This window comes from Papaver somniferum, chromosome 9 (assembly GCF_003573695.1).
Source record: "Papaver somniferum cultivar HN1 chromosome 9, ASM357369v1, whole genome shotgun sequence".
Taxonomy (NCBI): Eukaryota; Viridiplantae; Streptophyta; class Magnoliopsida; order Ranunculales; family Papaveraceae; genus Papaver; species Papaver somniferum.
In genome coordinates this window covers 97,602,367-97,619,712 of record NC_039366.1, presented here as the reverse complement: position 1 = coordinate 97,619,712, position 17,346 = coordinate 97,602,367, and positions in this window count along the sequence as shown.

Here is a 17,346-nt window from a genome sequence, read left to right as displayed (position 1 = left end):
GGTGGTACTCTTACCTTGGTTATTACTCGACATCACTGTCGAATATTGGGTTTGCTATTACGAGACATAAGGCATTATCACTGTTTAAAGCTAATGGAGTCATTGGTGGTATTGTACTTGGTAAAGGCGAATCTGATGAGTGCTTCGACCAAAGGCATGATGAAGTTGTACATAAGCTGATATAAAAACTAAATGATGTTGTTTCTATTAATATGGGAACTTTAATTATGGGTTCATGTCATGTCCGTCATAATGGTAGCAAAGTCCTACCTCAAACCAGTAAAATGGTCTTAAACAAGTCAATTCTAGCTAGTATGACATTGATGTAATTTTAGATAGTGGTAAGAAAGGTTGTCGTTCACTCGGACTATGTTGAGATTGATTTTAGATTTAATAAATGAAAATAGTAAAAATAAAGAAAATATATATACAAAAGTTGGCAAGATGAAGAGATGATCGGGACTCAGGATTCCAACAGACTTCAATTTCATGCAGTTCAAATACTAATTCTAAACAATAATAACTCATAATATAAAGTTCCATTGACTCTAATTCATTGCGTAAAGTAGATTTCGAAAGTAATGGTTGTAAATCTAAAGTATGGGATATCAAAACATTTAAGCATGCATAAGCCATCAATTGAAATGACAACTATTCAATGATAATCATAATTAAATTAAATAATTGTGCAATTAGTCATAAAAAGAATTAATATAATTATCGCATTCGTGAAATTTGGCTTCCTCCGTTGTCCCGGTGATGGGGTTTAACTCAATATCCTCATAACACTCTCAAAAGAATTTTTTTTATTGCTCAAAAAGTGATTTTATTGGTGAAAATATAATCAACAGATATTTGCAACGATTTTTAGCCGTTAGAAACCTACTATTACAATCCCTGACTGTTATAAATAAAACTTTAGCTCTTACCTTTTGCAGAACAACAATCGCATAAAGAAGAAAAGATGACAGTTGATAAACGACTGTCTTTTGGCGTTGTCTGTGTTCTTCTCCTTCTTTTCTGCCGAAGGTAGAAACAGTCACTGCAATGCTCTAAACTATCCCCTATCGCTCCATCCCCCTCTCTGACCGTCCAACACCCTTTAAATACATAGCAGCACCACCAAATCTCTGCCATAATTCGAGATAATCCTCTCTTTATTTCTCTACAATATTTCGGGAATAATTTCCCTATTTAACTTCTTCACGTGTCTGCATGCAATCTACATGCTCCAACTCGTTACAAAAAGATCCCAGATGGAGTAAAACTCGTGCAGTGAGGATAATTACGCGTAATTTCCACAAACAAACCCCACAAAATCTCGAGTATATCTCATTCCCATGTTTTGTTTCAAACCGACGATCCAGCGCAATATCATCGAATGTAGGAGACATACGAAACCTGTTTTCCCTTAACATGCCCATACCAAACCAAATCCACGAAAAGGTTGCGTGAATTATCGTCCAAAATCATCCCTGAAAATATGCAGGTTACCGGAATTTCAAACTCACTGTTTTCCTCCAATATCGAATCCTAACCAAATTTGATCCAAACCAGCGACCATACCAGGCTTGTTTAAGCCTAAGGATTAAACCCAGATAAAATCAACCCTTTAATCTCGTTCAATCTCCTCCAAAATGTTAACCCTAATTTCTGCCCAATATTCCCGTCAAAAACCAGATTCAAATGAGGAAGATGATGGTTGCCCCTTAACAGAGATAGGGGTGCGAATAGATGTGTGGTGTAAATAGCGAAGAAGGTGCCCCTTAGTAATTGAGTGCCCCTTATCCAAAACTGGGTCCATTTAGTAGTTGTCCTCCGGGGGTGCCTTTAGTAGTTTTTCGAGCCCATTCTTCCAAAAAAAATTATTTCCCAAAAATACCTACAAACACATAAAACACCAAAATAAGTACAAAATCGAACACCAACAATATATACAATCGAGATCAAATTAGACACAAAAATGTGTCTATCAGGCATCATATCAGATGGGATGCTTTATTCTGCCTTAAAAAAATAGCAAATAAGATTAATGTCATCCAAAGAGAATTCTGGTGGGGAATTGAACCAAATGCAAAAGGATATTACCCCAAAGCCTGACCAAGTATGTGTAAACCAATGAGTAAGGGAGGTTTAGGATTCAGAGATGCACATAAGCTCAACCTAACCATGATAGCAAAGGTAACCTGTAGACAATTAAAAGAACCAAACTCTTTTTGGGACAAAGCTTTGAAGCCTAGATACTTTAGAAATAAATCACCCTTTAGAGCAAAACCCCCATATGGATTTTCATGGACTTGGAGATGCATCTGCATAGGTTTGAAATTAGTGGCTCAAAATAGCATTTAGGAAGTGGGAAATGGTACAATATCAATATTTGGGAGGATCATTGGATAGAGGGTTTAAACGTTAACCGGATGAATTACAAATTGAGTAATAACTCTAACCTATCTTTAATTAGTAGCAGACTTAATAGATTCGTCTACTAATAAATGAAACACAACTTTGGTATATTCTATCTTCCCAAACTTTATTGCTGAAAAAATATGTAAAATCAATCTTTTCTTAGATAGAGAACACAACCTTAAAAAAGATAATCTAATATGGAAACTTACTAAAACAAGAACTTTCTATGTTAAGTCAATATATAATAAACTAAATGAGCATAGTATGAATTCTTCTAATCTAGGTCTAGATGATGATTTCTGGGAATCTCTGTGGATATTAGGAGTCTCACCTAGAATTAAACTGTTTCTGTGGAAATGTTTATATAATGTTCTATCAAAAATTGCAAAACTGAAAGGCATCATTAAAGACATTAACCCAGATACAATACTACAACAAAGTGTTCACTTGATAACTGAAACCTTATAAGATAAATATCAAGTGCCTAGTTAACATACAAGTGTAATTACTTTACTTATAATATAAAAACAATTATAATGCGAAAATAAAGTAAAGCACACACCAGGATTTTGTAGAAAAACCCCGGGACCTAGTCCAGATTTGAATACTCAATGAATTAAGACGTTACAAAAAAGTAAACCTGCAACTTCGTGTAGACACTACTAAGTAAACTTAAATCCTAGTTACTCAGCTTCAGCAGTATTCTTGTTTTGACAATATCCAGCAGAACCGAAGTTCTCCATAGATATTTGTTTTGATAATATCTAGCAGAACCGAAGTTCTCAATAGATATTTGATATTAGATATCCTAGCAGAACAAGCATTCTCTTTAGGACTTAAATATAATATATCTTCTTGATGGTTCATAACAACTTCTTCTTCAACTCTTCAAAATCTTCAATCTTCGATTTGATCTTCAAAGTAACAATCTGCAAAAACAAACTTAATTCCTAATTGATTTGTCACACAGAACGGAGTCTGTTAACAATGGAAAATCAATGAATCTATCGTACGGATCTAGAAAAAACTTAGATCCGTAGAAACGTTAAATCTTTGGTCTAGTTTGAGTGAGTCTTATATCAGAAGAGAAGGTTCTCAAGAATAAACAAACTAGGTGCAAACAAAGATTCAACAACCGTTAGTCAATCAAATCAATCGAAAACAAAATATAAACTGCAAATATCTAGTTTCCCACCAACGGTACTAATAGAGCTTCTCAATCCCAAAGAAGACTTTAAACTGAGCGGCCGTAAGAGATTTCGCCTAATTAGGTTACTCTCCTCTCCGAATAGGCGGCTACACCAGTAACAACACAACCGAGGAAGTTTGCTGTCACAAAGGATTAGTTTGCTAGAGATGCAAACTTCAAGTATTTATATACTAGGAAGTTTGCACACCAAGGAATTTCCAAAACCGAAAATATACTCAAGATATTCATTAAAGCACAAATTCGGTTTCCATAATTCCTGGAAATGCTCTGTCCAAAAATAATGATCGAAATCTCTTAGAAAATCTTTAATTAGTAAATGCACATTACTAATTCTTATTTTCCTAAAAATAAAATTAAAAACCTTAAATAAAATATTCTTAACTTATTTAATCTTTCAATCCTGGGATTTTCTTCCTTTAGCTATTAAGGAATAACTTTGAACAATAAAAGATAAACATTGTTGTACGTGTTCAAAGTATGTCGACATCTTTACACATTAACCAAATATATTTTCGGTATCTCTAATTTTTCTAGAATAATAGAAAATTCGAAAAGATATTTTTGGATAATTGTTTTGTGTTAAAAACACAAAACGTGCTCGGATTTGATTGGGACCTTTTGTGGACGATTGCACATGTTCATAGGTTCAGTTCCCCCTTGTTGCACATGTCCATAGGATCGGTTCCCATACATATTTATGGTATCTAACTTGTATGTGTTGCACATGTCCATAGGATCGGTTCCCCTTTGCCTAAAAACGTGTTGCACATGTCCATAGGATCGGTTCCCCTTTGATGCACCTCATACAAGGATCGATTCCCCTTTGTGAAAGATTGCACCTCTTACTAGGATCGGTTCCCCTTTACCCAGATTCGGTCATACACAATCACAAACTCGATCATACTATCTCAGGTGATTACTTAAGATCGGTTTCACTAATAAAAGTCAGGCCTTTGTGAATAGTTTTACCAAGAACACAAACAAGTCATGAGCGTTTATACTAAATCATACATATTGGTTGTTCACAAGATATGCAATGAATAACAATCCCAATAACGCATGGTGATTTCCTTTTCGATTCATAAACAAGTTTATGAACTTACTTCCTTAAAACATATGTAAAACATTGTTTCCTAAGATGAAATTCTCACCTTATACCCATATATAATCACAATAGCATTCAACCGATTATGTCGATGTCTTATCTACAAAGTTTAATGGTAAAGCAATAAACCTCGTATTATATTCCTTAATACTATGTCTAACTAGAGTGTAATCATGCTTCGCAGTTTTGTTTTCAATATACACGACTTGAAAGACACAAGATCGATATGGAACAAGTCAAGTCATAGTTACTAACCTCAAGCTGAAGGATGATGTCTTTGTTGTCTTCAATCCATCTTCAGATCTTTGTGAGTAACTGGAGCACAATACTTCTATCATTTCTAGTCTAACCTATCGAAGTTGACTGTGGTTTACATAATAGTGACTCGAGTTTTGGAACTAAATATGACAACCAATCTTGACATACCAACGCTTGGTGGGTTCAACCGAGCAGTGCTCTAACAGTACCTTATGCTCCCTGTATCCCTAGTAAATACCTTAAATGCTATATGAAACAATAATCAATCTTACATATGAAAGGTACGGGCGGGTATGGGGCGGGGACCTTAAATCCCATCCCCACCCCATCCCCGCATCACTAATTTCGGGGATTACCCATACCCCGCGTCGTTCGCCGTTTGTTCGGGTAAAATCCTATCCAATAGGGACGGGTCCCCATGGGGGTGGGTTTGGGTGGGCAAATTTCCATCCCTATATCAGAGCAGGCAAACACGATAAACTTAAATTCATCTTTTTTTGATCCTAAGGACTTCTCCTGCGGGAAATCTCTTTGGGAAACTTGTTATGTGCATCTGTAACTCACACCAGAAATCCTCAAAGATTATTCAAAGTTTGTTTTTTTCAAGACCTCTGGTCTCTCAAAATAATCTCACATCATCTAAGATACTAGAAATCTTAGATGATGGAAAACAATCTAAAGGAAAAAATAAATATTCCTTTAAAAAAAGGTTCGTTGCAGGAAACGTGTGAACAAAATCTCAAGGATATGGAACCTCTTTAGATTGCTTATCAATCTTTTTGAGGACTACTATCGTGATGGATCAATTGACAAAGATATATTATGGCTTTTAAAAACGGTTTTAAATCTCTGGAACGACTAATTTTGATTAAGGAAAAAGTTTGTACGGTAAAAGTTCTGATTCTGTCATTCGTAACGTACATGCGGGTATTGGCAACAACTCGGTCAAAATCGATAAAAATATTTTTACTGGTAGTGTTGCAAGTTCCAGTTGTCAGAAAAATCCTTTCTTTAATCATAATAAAAAGGAGTCAAAAATTTCAATTAACCCTGAGTATCATCATTACTATGATTATACTTCTGGTACATTTCACAAATATCGACCGGAGAAGGTGCATGAGGGTCCCTCTGCCCATCTAACCTCTTGGTAACGAGATTGGCTCCACCCCATTTGTATATAACTTGAAATGGGGCAAGTAAGGGTCTGATTAGTTTTTGTGTCTTTGTATTATGGGTTAGTTTTATTTTTGAAATTTATTTTTCCTTGAAAAAAAAAACTCGTTTAACAGAATTTTTCTGTCCACCTGAGGTTAAATGATGTTACGTAGTTTTATACTACTTTATTCATCACATTGTTAAATTCTCCTCAGTGTGCGAACCTCTTTGCTCGGAATTTGGAATTGGAGTCTATTCCCTTTGAGTTATCGAACCAGTACGGGTCCAATCCCACTACCAGTTTTTTAAGGATTTCAGTACGCGTACCCTTCTTCTTCATCATCTCTTTGTCCACGTTCGTGGACAAGTGCCTTTCTAGGGTTCACGGGTTTACTCCATTCAATCTCGTTTTGGAGGTCAAAAAGGGACAAAGGCTTGTCATCATCTTCAAAGAGCATATCAAGTAAAATTTTCTCCTTCTTATTACTCTCAATTTTAGGGTTCATGGGAAAAATCAATAATGATGACAAGAATTCTAAGAAGATGTCAAAAAATTATATTTCTCCCTTTCTTATGAGTATGAACATACCAAGTGACCAAGATTCTATTAGAATTGGATTCATCAATGATTCTAGTAGTAAGACCTTTGAAAAGATTTCTTCTAGTGGTTTCATTCCAGAAAAGAAATTGGTAGAGAAAAGTGGTCATAAAGAAGATTTGGTATGTTTTGAGAAATATAAACTTGGTAACATCTTTAATGGTCTTGGTGAAGGTTTGATCTTGGTGAAGGTTTTGACACTCTCACAAGAATCTTTTATGCTAACATCCATGATGTTAATCTTGATGAGTTAGAATTCAAGACTATGATAAATAGAAAAAGGATTATTGTTGATAGAGAGTTGATTTCAAAGATTATCAAAATTCCTTTGGGTAACCTTCGCCTTCCTAGGCCAATAGGAGAAAGGCCATCATGTGAAACCATTTCTAATGGTTTTTTCGCAAGAATGTTGATTGGTTTGAAGGGAAATTTCCTACCCATGATCTTAGTCTTGATTTGATGATTTTCGGAAAACTTGGCATTTCTAATCTTTGTACCTCCACAATTGAGAACTCTCGGTGGAGTCGTGAATTGAGTTAGTCTATTTCCTTGAATCGGGTGCTCAAGGTCTTGATATTTGTGGATTTATCATTCTTCAAATGGTCTCGATGACGTCATCCAATAAGAAGTTAGGCTTTCCATGCTTAATTGAGAGAATATGTCGTGCACATTCCATTGTTCCCATTGGCAACTATCAGAACTCCCAAACTTGTTCGTCCTTGTACCTTCAAACGTATGAAGATGAATGCTTGCAAGAGACAAAGATGTGATTCCCTTGACAGTTCTTGTGATCCTACCACCTTGGGTATTCTTCGTCAAATTTGCAAGGGTGTTCCTAAGATCAATTCCAAGGTAAAATGTGTGCAAGAACAATTAGTGTGTTTGCTACAAAGTTTCCCGAAATCAAGGAATAAATGGAAAAGGTTCAAGCCTCTTGGATGGAATCCGATGATGAGGATGATTATTGATTTCTCGAACTCTTATTTTTTTCATCATGTCTAGGAAACTTCTTACGAGAATTTATTCTTATGTTTTAAGAACGATAACTAGAATTTGGAATAGCAAATATTGTGATTACACATAGCTATTTCCGACGATTTACATCTTGCAATGTTTTAGATTTATTTATTTAAATTCTAAGTTATATGGAAGATGATTTTGCAGTATTAATCTTTATTGGTTTTGTATATTGCAAAAATTTTATGGGATATGCGTGTTTATGTTCATGAATTATGATTATCTCATATGTTAAAAGTTAAGTCTATTATGTCTTTATGCAAACATTGATAAAAGATAGAATGAACTTTTGGATATTCCGCAGTATTGATCATTCCCTGATCCACTTCTATGTGAAAGTATTGTATGGCTCCGTAAGTTTTCTTATGTTGAGCGTTTTCGATTAAATTAATCATTAAGGTTCTCTTGTGGTTAATTTATTCGAGTTTTCTGGATACAAATTCATGTTTCATATGATTTGTTAATGTCCAAAGAAATCCTTATTTTCTCGTAAAAGTAAGGTTGCTCTTGTTGTTCTTTCGGGAATGACATTTTATGGGGGAGAGTTCTTATTTAAACTTGTTCTTAATTGCCAAATCTTTGTGGGGAGTGCGAATGTGGAATATTAAAGAAGGTATCTTGTATTTTTATAAACTCCTTGATGAATACACTAAGTTTCGACTATGTGAAATCATCGAAACAAAGTTGATATGTTCTCTTTTAGTCATGAATAATCTCTTTGAGAATTTCATTATGATCCCGTTAGTTTTCGTAGCTTTGTCAATTTATATTGACAAAAGGGCGAGAATTATTTTGTAGTTCACACTACATAAATATGGTTTATGGATCATTTTGTAAGGGGGAGTGGTTTTCATTGTGAGATGAAGTATTGACCAAGGGGGAGTGATACATATCACCGTAGTATTATTGTCAAAATTGTGATACAATTGAACTTTGATGTTGTGTAATATACTATGACACTGTATAACAATAATTGAGAACATTTGTTTTCTTATTATTATGGCTACGGATCTTCAACAACTATGATGCTGAGTTGAACACGTTCAGAATCACTGAAGTACTTGGAGTAACGAAGAATTCAAGGAATGTTGAAGAACCAAGGAAATCAAGCATGATGGATGAGAAGCTACAAAGTTTATTTATTTTGTAATCCATATGTATTGATAGGTTTGTCACTAAAATTTACAAAGGGGAAGATTGTCAGAGCACTGCTCGGTCGAACTCGCAAGCGTTGTTATCTCAAGCTTGTTTGTCAAGTTTAGGTGATAAAAACTATAAGTCTTGATTTCTAGTCTACTTATAGTTATGTCTCAGATTAGGATCGAATGTGTAGTAGAGCTTTAGACTTCACAACGTTCATCGATTGAAGACGAAAATCTATTGAGGAGAACTTGGAGGTGAAAAAGCGGGAGTCTAACAACCACACCCAATATTTCAATTAACAATCTGTATGGACTAGCTCCGAAACACTTACTAGAGAATCAACTAGACAGTCAGACTCAATCTAGATAAAAGTATCTCAAGGAGTTAATATCTCTCTCTTGTTTTGATTCACTCAAGCTAATAGAAATCAACGAGTCTATAATCAAACACAAGGAATAACTTGGACGGTACCAAAGACCAATGTCCAAGGATCAATCAATATCAATCAACAACCAAAGGTCGGGTTTCCAATTGATTGATTCACACGCACAACCTGTATTATTTCAATTATACAAACAAATATAATGCGGAAATAGAAATAACACAGACACCATAATTTTGTTAACGAGGAAACCGCAAATGCAGAAAAATCCCGGGACCTAGTCCAGATTGAATACACATTGTATTAAGCCGCTACAGACACTAGCCTACTCCAAGCTAACTTCGGACTGGACTATAGTTGAACCCAAATCAGTCTCACACTGATCCAAGGTACAGTTGTACTCCCTACGCCTATGTTCCCAGCAGGATACTACGCACTTGATTCACTTAGCTGATCTCACCCACAACTAAGAGTTGTTACGACCCAAAATCGCAGGCTTTAACAATAAACAAATCTTTCTCACACAGACAAGTCTATCAAAGGATCAATCTGTCTCCCATAGAAAAACCCTAAAAGTTTTTGTTCCGTCTTTTGATAATAATCAAGGTGAACATGAACCAATTGATAATCCAGTCTTATATTCCCGAAGAACAGCCTAGATTAATCAATCACCTCACAACAATCTTAATCATATGGTAGCGAAACAAGATGTCGTGGAATCACAAACGATGAGACGAAGGTGTTTGTGATTACTTTGTATATCTTGCCTATCTGAGAACTCTCACGATCTCAAGCCAATCAATATGATTGTACTGTTACGATGGAAGATGCAAGATCAGATCACACAACTACGATAAAAGTAGTATCAGTCTGGCTTCACAATCCCAATGAAGTCTTTAAGTCGTTAACCTGGTTTTAGAAGAAGAAATCCAAAGGTTAAAGGAGAATCGACTCTAGCACGTAAACTAGTATCACACGTAAGGTGTGGGGATTAGTTTTGCACAATACTAGATGTCTCCTTTATATAGCATTTCAAATCAGGGTTTTGCCTTAGTTACAAAGCAATCAATATTCACCGTTAGATGAAAACTTGATTTATATTCAAGCTAATATTTCTCAACCGTTAGATCGAAAACTTAGCTTGTCATGCACAAATGACTGTACGTTTCTAGGTTTGTTAACCGCACCCAAACGTGTACATTGTTGGTTCAACAATAGTCTACCCAAAGAGGTTTAACCATATGAGTGTTTCATACCAACCATGTTCTTCTTCACCATAACTAGTTCAATTGACTCAAATGAACTAGTTAAGAGAGTTGTTCAATTGCAAGGAAATCTTATGTAACTACACAAGACACAATTGAAGTAAAGATGATTTGATTCACTCGAATCGGTTCATGAACTTTAATAGCCACGGTTTGCAAAAGCATTCCTTAGACTTTTAAGATTAAGTTCAGAGATCATCTTTAGATATATAAACTTCTCAAGTTCGCAGACTAGGTTCGCGAACTTAAGACACCGGATAGAGTTTACAAACTCCAGCAGAAATACTCGGGTTCGAGAACTACGCCGGTTCGTGGACTGGGTTCGCGGACTTGGCTCACGCAAGTAGTTTGTCAACTCCAGCAGAAATTCTCGGGTTTGAGAACTTCGGCAGTTCGCGGACTGAGTTCGCGGACTTGGCACTTGCCATACTTCCGGTTCTCTTGATCAATAAAGTTCGAAAACTTCGGTTCAAGGAATCCATTGGTTATGTAATCTAAACTCTCATTCCAATCATTGAAACATTCTTAGAGGACGTTATGTAGTTGTTACACTATTTCTCTTCAAGCAATTTTCAAAGTGATTGAAACATTCATGACTTTCGTCACTAGGTAAAGATAAACTTGGTTGAAGCGAAAAGCTTACCAACACATATTTCAAGATATAGATAGGCGAGGTATACTCAGCTCGAAATACCAAATGTGTATGATCTAGTCTATATATATATCATACGACTTTTGTCTCAAAGAGTAGGAGATAGAATAGATAGACTTTTGAGTGACTGATAAGTTCAAGTCTCCACATACCTTTTTGTATAGAAGTTCCACCGGTTCCTTGAGTATATCTATTACTTATATGATGAATCGCCATGAAGTCCTTGATCTCAATTACAGTTACTATCCTAGTCTGAGACTTAGCTATAAGAGGCTAGAAATCAAGACTTATAGTTTTGATCACTAACATTGACAAACATGCTTGAGATAGAAACGCATGTGAGTTTGACCGAGCAGTGTCCTAACTGGAGGAACTTCATCAACAAAAGGTATGTGGAGACTAAAATTTTTATATGGCTCATAAGTTTATTATATTCTATCTCTTATCGAGACTAAGTCGTATAGATATATAGACTTTTACATTATACACATTTGATATTTCGAGCTGAGTTTAACTCGCTTATATCTTTCTCAAAATATGTGTTAGAAGTTTTGTGCTTTAGCTACATTCATCATTATTCTTGACGAGTTTAGTTGGAAACAATTTATTTGTTGGAAACTAAATAATGAGTCAAAAGATGATCATGTGAAACTTGCCTTGAAACATCTTACGTGATTTGTGTGAGACATTCAGTTGATGTCGACTCGGAGTGTTTCGTATTGATCATTCGATCACTTGAAATTACTTATAAGCTAATAGTTTGTGTGAGACAGCTATAGTCGTCTTCTAAGGAATTGAAATGAGAATTTAGAACAATTAACCATTGTATAGATATATCACAGTATGCATACCAGTATGCAAACTGTTGTGGTATGATTCAGGTCTGGAAACCAAGTCTGCATACCACTATGCGAACGGTTTTAACTATTAAAGTCCGGGAACCAAGTATGCATACTAGTATGTGAACAGTTCTACCCGACTTTGGTCCGTAATGACAATATGCATACCGGTTTGCGAACTGTCGGACAAGACCAAAGTCCGGACTTAAGTTCGCGTACCCATTTGCAAATTGATTTGGTTTGAGTTCTCAAATCGGTTGAGTATGATTCCATACTGATGAACAAATACATTTATAAATTAAAGAATGCAATCTTTGCAAACCGGCTAAATGTTCATGAGTTGATTCTCTTGAATCAATCCGATTTTATTTCAATTGTGTCTTGTATACTTCTATGAGAATATATAAACAATTGAACAACTCTATGAGTAACACAATTAGATTCATTTGATTATCATTTGATCTAGAAGTGTTAGATGAATGCGGTTAATACAAAAGTGTTCATATGACTAACTTCGGTTAACTATTGTTAAGCCAAGTCAATATACATATTTAGGTACGGTTACCCATATCTAAATGAAGGTATATTTCATTTGTTTGTAACAAGCTAAGACCACTAACGGTGGAGAGATATTGCTTTGGTTTTAAGCAGACTTAGCTTGAATCTTAAATCAGGATTTCATCTAACGGTGAATATTGATTCCTTTGTTTCAAAGCTATCAAACCGTGATTTGAAGACTAAGGGAGAACTCGCAAGCGATGTTATCTCAAGCTTTTTTTCAAGCTGATCAAAACTATAAGTCTTGATTTCTAGTCTACTTATAGCTATGTCTCGGATTATGATAGAATGTGTAGTTGAGCTTTAGACTTCACGACGTTCATTGATTGAAGACGAAGATCTACTGAGGAGAGCTTGGAGGAACTTCATCAACAAAAGGTATGTGGAGACGAAAACTTATCTATCACTCAGAAGACTATTCTATTTTATCTCCTATTGAGACCAAATCGTATAACTATATAGGCTTTTACATTATAAAAATTTGATATCTCGAGTTGAGTTTAACTCGCTTATATCTTTCTCGAAATATGTGTTGGAAGCTTTTTGCTTTAGCTACGTTCGTCATTATTCTTGACGAGTTTAGTTGGAAACAATTTATTTGTTGGAAACTAAATAATTAGTCAAAAGATGATCATGTGAAAATTTTCTTGAAACATCTTACATGATTTGTGTGAGACAGTCATTTGATATCGACTCGGAATGTTTCGTATTGATCATTCGCTCACTTGAAAATTACTTATAAGCTAATAGTTTGTGTGAGACAACTATTGTCGTCTTCTAAGGATGTTTCAATGATTGAAATGGGAGTTTAGAACAATTAACCATTGTCTGGATATAACATAGTATGCAAACCAGTATGCAAATTGTTGTGGTATGATTCAGGTCTGGAAACCAAGTCTGCATACCAGTATGTGAACGGTTTTAACTATTAAAGTCCGGGAACCAAGTATGCATACCAGTATGCGAATGGTTCTACCTGAGTTAGGTCCGGAACAACAGTATGCATACCGGTTTGCGAACCTTCGGACAAGATCAAAGTCCGGAACTTAAGTTCGCATACCCGTTTGCAAACTGAGTTGGTTTAAGTTCTAAAATCGGTTAAGTATGATTCCATACTCATGAACCAATACATTTATAAATTAAGGAATGCAATCTTTGCAAATCGTGTCTAAATGTTCATGAATTGATTCTCTTGAATCCATCCGATTTTGTTTCAACTGTGTCCTGTATACTTCTATGAGAATATAAACAATTGAACAACTTTATGAGTAACACAATTAGATTCATTTGATCTAGAAGTGTTAGATGAATGTGGTTAATACAAAAGTGTTCATATGGCTAACTTTGGTTAACCATTATCGAGCCAACTCAATATACACGTTTAGGTATGGTTACCCATATCGAAATGAAGGTATATTTCATTTGTGTGTTACAAGATAAGACCATCTAACGGTGGAGAGATTTTGCTTTGGTTTTAAGCAAACTTAGATTGAATCTTAAATCAGGATTTCATCTAACGGTGAATATTGATTGCTTTGTTTCAAAGCTATCAAACCCTGATTTGAAGACTATATAAGGGAGAACTCTAGCAACTGGAAAACCTAATCCCCACACCTCATGTGTGATACTAGTGGCGTATTATAGTCGATTCTCCTTTAACCTAGGTTTTTCCAAAAACCATTACAGGTTAACGACTTAAAGACTTCATTGGGATTCTGAAGCCAGACCCGACTATTTTCTCTGTAGTTGCGTGTTCTGATCTTACTTGTTCTATCGTATTGAGTACTATCTTATCTAAGATTGGCTCGAGATTCATCTCTGATAGGTAAGATATATAAAGTAATCACAAAGCTCTTCGTCACATTCTTTGTGATTCCACGATAACTTGTTCTACTACCATATAGTTAAGTTATTGTGAGGTGATTGATATTTCTAGGTTGTTCTTCGGGAATATAAGACCGGATTATCAATTGGTTCATGTTCACCTTGATTTATCAAAAGACGGAACAAAAACTTCATAGGTATTTCTGTGGGAGACATATTTATCAATCAAAATAGACTTTTCTGTGGGAGACATATTTGTTTATAAATTCATTGACTTTGGGTCGTAACAACTTTTAGTTGTGGGTGAGATCAGCTAAAGGAATCAAGTGCGTAGAGTCCTGTTGGGATTCAGAGGCGTACGGAATGCGACTTTACCTTAATCGGTATGAGTGCTCAATACATTTCAGTCCGAAGTTAACTTGTAGTAGACTAGTGTCTGTAGCGGGTAAATACAGTGTGGTGTTCAAATATGGACTAGGTCCCGGGGTTTTTCTACATTTGCGGTATCCTCGTTAACAAAACTTCTGGTGTCTGTGTTATTTATTTTCCGCATTATATTTGTCTATATAATTGAAATATCACAGGTTGTGCATAGTTCAATCAATTAGTAAATTCAACCTTTGGTTATTGATTGAAATTGATTGACACTTGAACACTGGTGTTTGGTACCTTTCAAGTTATTTCTCATATCAATCAGGCACACAGATCTCTTTCTGTTCGATTGCAGATTGTATTGAGAAATTGAGATATAACTCTTGGATATATTTCCTTGATTGAGTCTGACTTTATAGTTGATTCTCTTTGAATTATATTGGAGTTAGTCCATACAGATTGCCGAACGAAATATTGGGTGTGGTTGTTAGACCCCCGCTTTTTCAAGAAAAACACCTCACAACAGATTTAACTGCTCTACATCGATCAAATACTTTACTTGTAAAGTTGAAATAAGGGTGAGAAGATTTCTCACTAGCCATTTGGTGACTGATAACATATTTTCCCTTGAAACACATAATACCCAAGTGAAGCACTTTAACAAGCAGATAATGCCCATCACCAGTATAACCTCCTCAACCAAAACCATTTGCAATTGAATCCCTAAACAACGAATTGAATCCATACCCATATTTTAAAACCAACTCATAAACAATTCTCAAATGTTATTCATTAATGAAAACTGACCCATAAACCCACTTTTCACGATCAAATATGGAACGAGTAAAATCAAGATGAAGATAAAAACAATTCTTACAATTCAGATCGAGGTGAGCAATGACATCCTTGGAGAACTCAATTGTCTTTGGTGTTTCAACTTCTTCAAATGGTAAACTCCTATGAGTGAGTGAATCAACATATTCAGCTTCAACAAAAAAATATGGAAGAATCAACTCCAATTCAAGAGAATCAACCTCTTCTTCTTCTTCCAATGGGGTTGACGATTTTCGGTTGAAATCCGCGACCAACTCTGAGTTAATTGATTCTTCTACCAATTCTTCGTGGTCAATTGCATCCTCCATCTTCGTTGTTTCTGCACCCTCAGCAACTTCAACTAAAGTTCCTCCGATGTTGGCACGTAGTTTGGTTTTCTAGTGTGAAGAACTCTAGCTTTCCCTTTGCATGATTGATGAGATCCAACAAATTAGGATATTTTGGTTCCGATTTGGTGAACTATCTCCTAACTAAGTAATCCAATCGAAGGTTAGTTACTTCAAATCTAACTTTGAACTCTTCTCGTGACACCAACGAATCCCTCATGGATCGTGGCTGCTCTAATACCACTTGTAGTGATCTACACTACAAATGAGTAATCAAGCTCAATCTACATGATCTACATTGTAAGATTGGAAGGATAAAACCTCAAATGAGGGGAAAACAAATACAATGATTCGATTCAATAAACTGAAAGAAAAATACAGACTCCTAATAAACTAGAGAAACAACTCTAAGACGTGCCACACACACGAGCTAGCAAAGCCAACAATACCAAGGGCGCCCCTAACACGGTGGGTTCCCTGAACTACTACATGGGACATGAAAAAGTCATATCATAAGTATTTAAGGTCATATAGGTCAGATCTCTCTAAAATTCTACACTAGTATTCGCTATCAGTTTTTTTTAAAAGGAAATTCTCCTTGTTTTTTTTTAGCTTGCTTAAATATCATATTAAAGTATCCTATAACTATTCACGGCATATCCTTGCCTTGGATATGTTTTTGTTAGTTGGATATGGACTTCCATAAAAGCAGGTTAATACCTATTTTTTGGAGTCAAAATTTGTTTTAATAATGATGTTTATCATGTATAAATTCCGTTGAATTATATCGAAAAAAAAAACCATTTAACCAAGCTACCATTAATCCTTTTCTTGGCCCATATGGTATATTATATGATATTTTAGAAAATAATAAACAAGAGATTTAACTAATGTTTTCAGGAATTTGGTTTCTGACAGGAAAAGGATTTCAGGTCTTTCTTGTTAGATTAAGATTTTTTAGATGATTTTAAGAAAAGGGATTTCCACATCCCTGAACATTCCAAGCAAGAACTTTCATGCTTAAAATGTAGTATTAGTCATTCTGCAAATCACCACAAAGGATACATTACATATTATGCAGCCATAATTTGGTTTATGCATCGACTAATTTACCGTTGCAACTAATAAAATAATAAAACGATGTACTCTCTACGTTTCAGGAAAAATAATACTTTCATTTTTCCAATTTGGCTTATTATTAAAAAATGTCGGGGATCATAATTTTTTTCTTACAGTCCAGTACAGTGTTATTTCGTTTTTTTTCGGTCGGTCCTCCCACCATGACAGCGGTGCACTAGTCATCCGCAATCATATACAAAATGGTCAATCGTGCTAGTTTAAAAATGTTTAAACAGCATGAGAGCAGAAAGAAAAAGAAAAAAAATCCCCAAGTTTAGGACCT